Source organism: Spinacia oleracea, chromosome 3 (assembly GCF_020520425.1).
Source record: "Spinacia oleracea cultivar Varoflay chromosome 3, BTI_SOV_V1, whole genome shotgun sequence".
Lineage (NCBI taxonomy): Eukaryota > Viridiplantae > Streptophyta > Magnoliopsida > Caryophyllales > Amaranthaceae > Spinacia > Spinacia oleracea.
Genome location: NC_079489.1, coordinates 151,356,362 through 151,363,786, shown reverse-complemented (window position 1 = coordinate 151,363,786; position 7,425 = coordinate 151,356,362). Strand labels below are relative to the sequence as shown.

The following is a 7,425-nucleotide window of genomic DNA, read 5'->3' as shown; positions in this document are numbered from 1 at the left end:
GAATCATGGAGGCGTCGACTGAGGAAGAATATGATCGTGTAGTTGCAAGCATGGAAGATCGCTATGTAAGATGGAAGAACGTTATCGATTATGTGCACAACACATGGCTTACTGATCATAGGCAGAAGTTTGTTCTAGCTTGGACGAGTGAGGTCCTTCACTTTGGCAACATAACGACTTGTAGGGTCGAGAGTCAACACTCTGTCGTAAAGAGTTGGCTTGGAAGTTCGCAAGGGTCATTGGACACTGTTTTTATAAAAGTGCATGCTTCAATCATTAACCAAGTTACAGAGATTAAAAATGGATTAGAGAGTTCAAGGCGGCGACATGGTGCGTTATTCAAGAGTTATCTATACCAACACATTGTTGGTCGTGTGTCCCATCATGCTTTGGAGCTTATTTTGGAAGAACATACGAGGATGCGACAGTTAAGTACCGATGTTTTAGAGAGGTGTGGTTGTGCTAAAATGTCCACTCATATCAGTAAACAAACAACATCCAATAGCAGTCAACAACCAACCATTCATCTCACAATCTGAGTCCCTACCCAATCCCTGCAAATTGCCAATAATAGCGATAATCTTCACACAACTGCGCTCCCATATAGGCACTTTCCGTGCTTTAAGGGTCACATCATCGCTCACCTGAAGCAACTCATGAATAAGGCTCATAAGAGATCTGCTCATGTCGTCGTAGGTACAACTCACTACACTCCCCTCAATAGGAATCCCAAGTATCGCCTGAACGTCATGCAACATGATCGTCATCTCTCCAAATGGCAAGTGAAAAGTGTTCGTATCCGGTTGCCACCTCTCCACGAAAGCAGAAATCAAAGGAGCGTCAATGTGGGATGCCATCATAAATGGAAAATGACTCAACGAACTATCACCTAGCTTATCTTGCAGATCATCTTTCATTTCACGATACCACTTCATTAGCCGCTTATATACCACTACTCTACTCTGGCAATGCAATTTACCTCGATCAGACGTGGCTTCCCATAAGGACCTCGCAACGTGAGCCGGGTAGCTAGGAATAATGCTACCGTCTAAAGGACCTCTACCCATCGGGACAATAACTAACCATGTGTCTCTCGTCCCCTTATCTCTATGACAACGTCCTGTGGTACTCGTACTCCCCTCAGGGTTACGAATAAACTTCCCTTTACGTCGATGAATAGTAATAGGAAAATTAGAGTCGCGCACCACGACGCGGGGTGGAATGACTGGCTCCTCAGAACCCACATCCTCATCGCCCTCGGAACCCACATCCTCATCGCCCTCAGAATCCACGTCATCGTCATGGCAAACCTTCGACCCATGAGAAGACCGAGGTGGCGAGCTATTCAACTGCGCCTGGGGTGAGGTGGATTGCAAGGCGTTATCCAAAGCAGTTGTGAAGTCCTCCAAGTCCTACTCAACATACTCCACCTCCTCACCTAATGGTAAACCATCTCTCTCTCTCTCCTAACTGAAGCATTTACACACCGACTTCTCGTATGCCTCACTCTAGAACCAACAACGACATCATCCACATCATCCACATTATCCTCATCAAATTCGACGTCGGTCTTCGTAAGTCGCTATTATTCATCAAACGTGACATATATTAGGTTGATTTTCATTAAAAATTAATTCCTCCATTAATTTGATTTGTATATTCATTTATTCAAAATTATATTCAAATCGATTCAAAATTACGTTACTCATTTCTAAAGTGCTAAATATTTCTAATAAAATATTATTATTAGCATGACATATGCTGTTACCAACTATTCTTAATACCAACGTGACATGGATTACATTTTTAAATTATTATTAGCATGACACATTCTTGTTACCAAACTATATTTTCTTATATAAACTATCATTTATATATCGTTTTATCGCTAATAATTTTTAATTTTTATTACTAAAATTATAAACTATATTTTTTTAATACTATGATGTATATATATTTTTAACGCTAATAATTTTATAATACATTTTCATTTTATAAACTATATTTTTATTTATATAAACTATGATGTATATAATAATTTAATAATAATTCCTAACATTTATAAATTAATAATATTCCCTAACATTTATAAATTTTTTCCGTTAAAATATAATAATGTGGATTATATTCGGTTTTTCGGTTAACATAATAAATTATAATCAACTAAAATATTATATTGAATAATCTAAATTAAAACATAAAATTAAATAATACAAACAAAACAAATAAAATCGATAATAATAAAAATTAAATTAAACAACAGAAATAGTACAACAATAATAATTAAAAAAAATTAAATTTCAAACTGCTTCTTCCCCGCCCGCGCACACCATTTGCGTGCCCAGCCATATCCGCCGCGCACAGCCTGTGCGCTGGTGACATGGGGTGGTGCACCAGATCTGCACGACCCCCATGTCACCGACGCACAGGCTGTGCGCGACGGACATGGCTGGGCGCGCAAATCTTGTGCGCCACCGATTCAATTAAATTTAAAAAAAAAATCAATTACCTTAAGCGCCGGGGGTAATGGAGGAGACAACGGCGTCGATATAGGTCTCTTCTTTGGAGCCATTGACGTTGACACCTTCACCGGCGACAACCAGAGTCATGGGCGGCGAAACAGGGGTTGGAATATTCTTCAAACGCCCCCGCAAAACAGGGCAGCTCCGGCGAGAGGCGATTGCAGTAAGGATCGGGTCGCGCAGCGCCGGCGAGAGGGGCCTGTAAATCCTGCGATATGGGCTTGCTCCGGCGCTATGGTGTGAGCAAGAGGAAGGTTTTTTGAGGCATCTCCGGTCGGGTTTGCTCGACAAAAACACAGAACAAATGAACGAGACACAAAGATGGGCGGCGAAAATACGGGTGAACAAACCCGGCCGGAGTTCGGCTGAGATGGTGGCGGCGCAAATCCTAGGGCTGCCGTCAGGATGAAGGGAGGGAGGGAGGGAGGGAAAGAGCAGAGAAGGAGAAGGGTGATGAGGGAGGGGGTGAATTTGATTTTAAAGGGTAGAATCGTATTTTCACGTAATAAATTAAGGCGTTATTAACGGAACAGGGCGTCGAATAAAAATCCCCTTCTTTTTCAAGGGATACCAAAGAGGCCCTAAGATGAAGACAAAACCGCTCATGCCTTTGGTGATGTGGTGTGTGTTTGACTGTTTGGTGACAAGGATAGACATGGTCTTAGAGCATGTACATTGGGGCTCTTGGAGTGGCTCTCCAAGTAGCTCTCCAAGTAGCTCTCCACCAAGAACTAGCTCTTGGCCAACATTGGGGCTCTTGAGTGGTTCTTGAGGGGCTCTTGAGTAGCTCTTCATGGAGAGCTACTTCAAGATAGCTCTTGCCCAAGAGCCCTCCAAGAGTTGGTTCTTGTTGAAAATTGAGGAGTAACTTTTTTAAAAGTAGATAGTAGCTTTGGGTAAAAATACAATTAAGTAGTAACTTTTTTACATTTAATATTTATGATTCAATAAAATGAAAAACTAATATGTTTAATATTTTTTTACGGAAAATCTACAACAATGGTTACCTTTTCTTTTTTCCTTCCCTATTTAACAAGCCTAATATTGGGCTATTTATTTGCAACTAAAATTATTTTGTCTTCTTCTTTTTAACCCATTGGTTGAAAATGAAATCTAATCGATACCTAGTATTTAAAAAACACAACCACCAACATTACAATGCCACGTGGCTACTTCCAAAAACAAAAACCAATTCCACGTGGCTCACCATATCAGTCCAAACACGCAGGATAAGAAGGAAACAAAAAGGAAAAACAGCCAAAACCCAGCCCAACTCGAAGCTATGTTTACCACGCCCTTTCATCCTCTCCATTACTGTCATCTCCGTTTCATCTCCTAGCCATTGTTCATCATTAATTCCAAATTGACGACGTCTACCTTGAAATTTACGAGCATTGAATATCTATGTTCTTTAATTCCAGCTTCAATTCGATCCCATCATCGCAAACACACTCGCAAAAGCTTCAATTCGACCTCGAATCAGAATCAAACTCCGAAATCACCTTTAATTCGATCCGATCATCTTCTCCCTAACTTTAATTGCCTTCATTCACAAATTAATTTCCCCCAAAAACATTAACAATTTCTTAAATCATGTTGGTTACGGGTTGTTTGCACAGTCATTGACATTCCATCTCTCATCTCTTAATTCAATCCTAACTCTATTTAATACTGTTAGGTTTTCCATGAGTAATGATATGACCAAGAGCTACGTACAACCATACAGGTATGTTTCTTTTTTTTTAATGCCGGTTTAAAATTGGTTTAATTTACAATTTTGAATTTTTGTATTTTTGTTAGTAGGTATAGATTTCAGTTTTCAGGTTTCAAATTGATCTGTTTATATGTTGTTGTATTTTGTTGATATGAAAGTGGTAGATTGAAGGATGGATGAGTAAATTGTGCGCTTTTTAATTTGGTGGTATTGTCGTGTTGATGATTAGTTAGTTCGAGGACGACAATAAATGGATTTCCAAATTATTTTTGTAGGGTGACTTTAACAAAACCATAAATTCAATAAATGAACGAGCAACCCCTATTTCTGTTGATTCCTGTGTTGCGAGTGGGGCTGGGTTCTGTTCGCAAAGCAGCGAGCAACGTTAGGATAAAAGGAGACTGGCATCAGCGATTAGAGGGAATGTAGAATAGCGCAGGGATTAGGATAGATTAGAGAAATTAAAAACGACTTTTGGTAGCGAGAATTTAGTTTTTGTTTATTGCAGATTTTGTTTTCTTCTTCGTTTTCTTTCTACCTGCGTTCTGCAGTTTTGTTGGCTGGTCAAGCATACAACATGAATAGCAGCAGCAGCGTACAGGCGAGTAGAATGGCAGCGATTGGGCTTAGATTAGAGCCGCATTAGAATCGAATTCATAGTTTATGTTTTTCGATTTTAGGAATTAAACACTTAATCTTCAATCTTCTGGTTTTGTTCTTCAATTTGAGAAGATTGAGTTTTGAAAAACACTAAAATAAGCATGAAAATTATTTCGCATTTACTATCTTAATCCTCTGATTGAATCATGAGTTATATATTGTGTTTGAGTGCCGTTGTTTGGTGGTAAAATGTGTGAGTTGATATGGGTAGTATATGGTGTTATGTTACATGTTTTTCGTTTGCGTTCTTTCTTAGAATTGGGGCATTGGTTTAGGTTGGAATTAATCGCATTCTTGGTTCTTGTGTGTCTGTTGGAGTAGTCTGTGTGCATGATTTGGTAGCTTTTAGCTTTGATGTTTTGGCTCTCTAATGCCTGCCCATGTTTTGGTTTGTTGGCCATTGTGTCGATGGGTTCTTTCATCAAGTCAGAAATAGCATAATTCATAGTTTCCCCTTAACATGTTTTGTTGTGGATATTATGTTCTGAGTTGTTTAATTTGTAGGTGATAAATTCTTTTTTAGTGTACAAAACAGAATACAAAGCCCCCTTTGCTCAACGGAAAAAAGGAACCGTGGAAGAATTATATGGAAAACAGGAATATATGGGTTGTAATGGAAGGAGTAGCAGCAATGATACCCTGTAAAAAAGAGAATAGAAGGGATGATTTTTCATATAACTATTAAGTCTGAATGTCTATATGTCTGTATGAGATTTGAACTGCGAAATAGACCAGGTGTTTTGTCCAGCTTCTTGTATGTGAGGCCAGTGTTTGAAGAATAGGAAAAGAATAGAGTAATATGGACTATTTTTGAGTTTATTGTCAATAAGTCTCCCTTCCCATTTGTTTCCATCTATTTGGTTAGCAGTAGTTAATCTCATAACCATAGACTATTTTGATTAAATTTTGATAGGTTGTTTTCCTAAGTTTAGGTTTTAGGGTTTGCAATTTGTGTGAGTTTGAACCAAGTTGTTGTTTGTATAGGTTTATGGTTTGTAAATTTTTTAAGCTTCAATTCAGATTTTCTCTGTTAGATTTTCGGGTTTTGCAATTTGCAAGAGTTTAACCTTATAGCTTCTGTCTCTTTTTTTTGTTCAATGATATCGGGAAATTCTGTAGATGCAGAAATTCGGAAGATGAGTTGATTTATGTTGTTGCGTCTGTAACTGATGTTGAATCGGTGATAAATTTGGGCTGCATGTTTGAATAGAACTGTGTATTCTGCATCTTGAATTTGAGTAATATGATGAAGGGCCCTCTTAGTATTGACATTGTAAGATCATCACTTCTACGTAGGTTGCAGCTACAGAGTATACGATCCAGTGACATTGTAAGATCATCACTTCTACGTAGGTTGCATCACTTCTATGTAGGTTTCCCTCTTAGTATTGACATTGTAAGATCATCACTTCAAAGCATTTAGCAGATTGTGCTCCTTTTACTTGGTGGTTTATATGGAATAGGATGTTTTGATATTGAAATTTGTTGAAATTGAGATCTTGATGAAGTTCAGCCTAATAATATTGAAAGTAGGTATTCATTAAATACACATTAAAAAAAACAAATATATAATCCTTATTACACATGTAGTGTTTATAAAAATGTTATACTAATATGTTATGAAAATACAACAGGACCATCACAACAATAGATGAGATACCTACAACAAGCACAACCCCACTACAAAACAAGACTCAATCCAGCTAACGGACGACGGAACAAACTCCTTAAAGATGAGCAAACTTCATATGCTCCTACGCATTGCATGAGTTCTTCTTTTAAAGGGGATACTACTCCATACTATTTTATGTTTTAAAACCGTGTTAAGAGATGCAAATTTCTGGGTTTTGTTATTTGTTTTGCCCTTTTAAGTTTACTGGTAAGAGAAAAGTTAATCATGGTGTCTACTACTATGAATGATATTATTGTGTAACCGTGAGCTCATCAAATGTTGATGATGGGTCTAAGTTGCATAAACTAAGTGGACATTTTCACTTCACCAATTAACAAAACCAATTGGAAATTCTATTGGTTTTAGCAAGTAAAGAAACCAGTTACATTTGTTGCTTCTCTCAGTACTTTCAGCATTTAAACGTAGATGCAAAACAAACAAACCTAAAAACAAACACTCACCAACCACCAAAATATTAAAAAAAAAAATAATAACACACAAATAAAGATATCCACAATCCTAAGGCTAGCCCGTGCCTTGCACGGGTCAGACGACTAGTTATTGTTAATATTGCAGTAACCTAAAATTTTCTATCATAATTACTTAACTTATTAGTTATTACCAATAAATATTAACATTGTTTGATATATATAAAATAAATGAAAAATTGACATGGGACCACCAAATGGTAAAAAAAATATTGGAGAGCTCATTTGAGGAACCAACCAATGTTGGGTATTTTTAGGAATGAATTCTTGAGTGTATCTTATAGAGAGATAATGGTAGAGAGAGAGTGGAGAGCCCTCCAAAAGCTCTTTTGAAGAGCCAACCAATGTACGTGCTCTTAGACTAGTTGG

The 7,425-nt window shown here is 37.7% G+C and overlaps 1 long non-coding RNA gene across 1 annotated transcript; it reads left to right on the top strand.

Annotated features, from left to right (window-relative positions):
• The first annotated feature begins 3,665 nt into the window (after positions 1-3,665).
• Positions 3,666-6,964, top strand: LOC110778524 (uncharacterized). Its single transcript, XR_002530866.2, has 2 exons — positions 3,666-4,248; positions 6,531-6,964. It is a non-coding gene; the product is annotated as an uncharacterized lncRNA (long non-coding RNA).
• Positions 6,965-7,425: the final 461 nt, after the last annotated feature.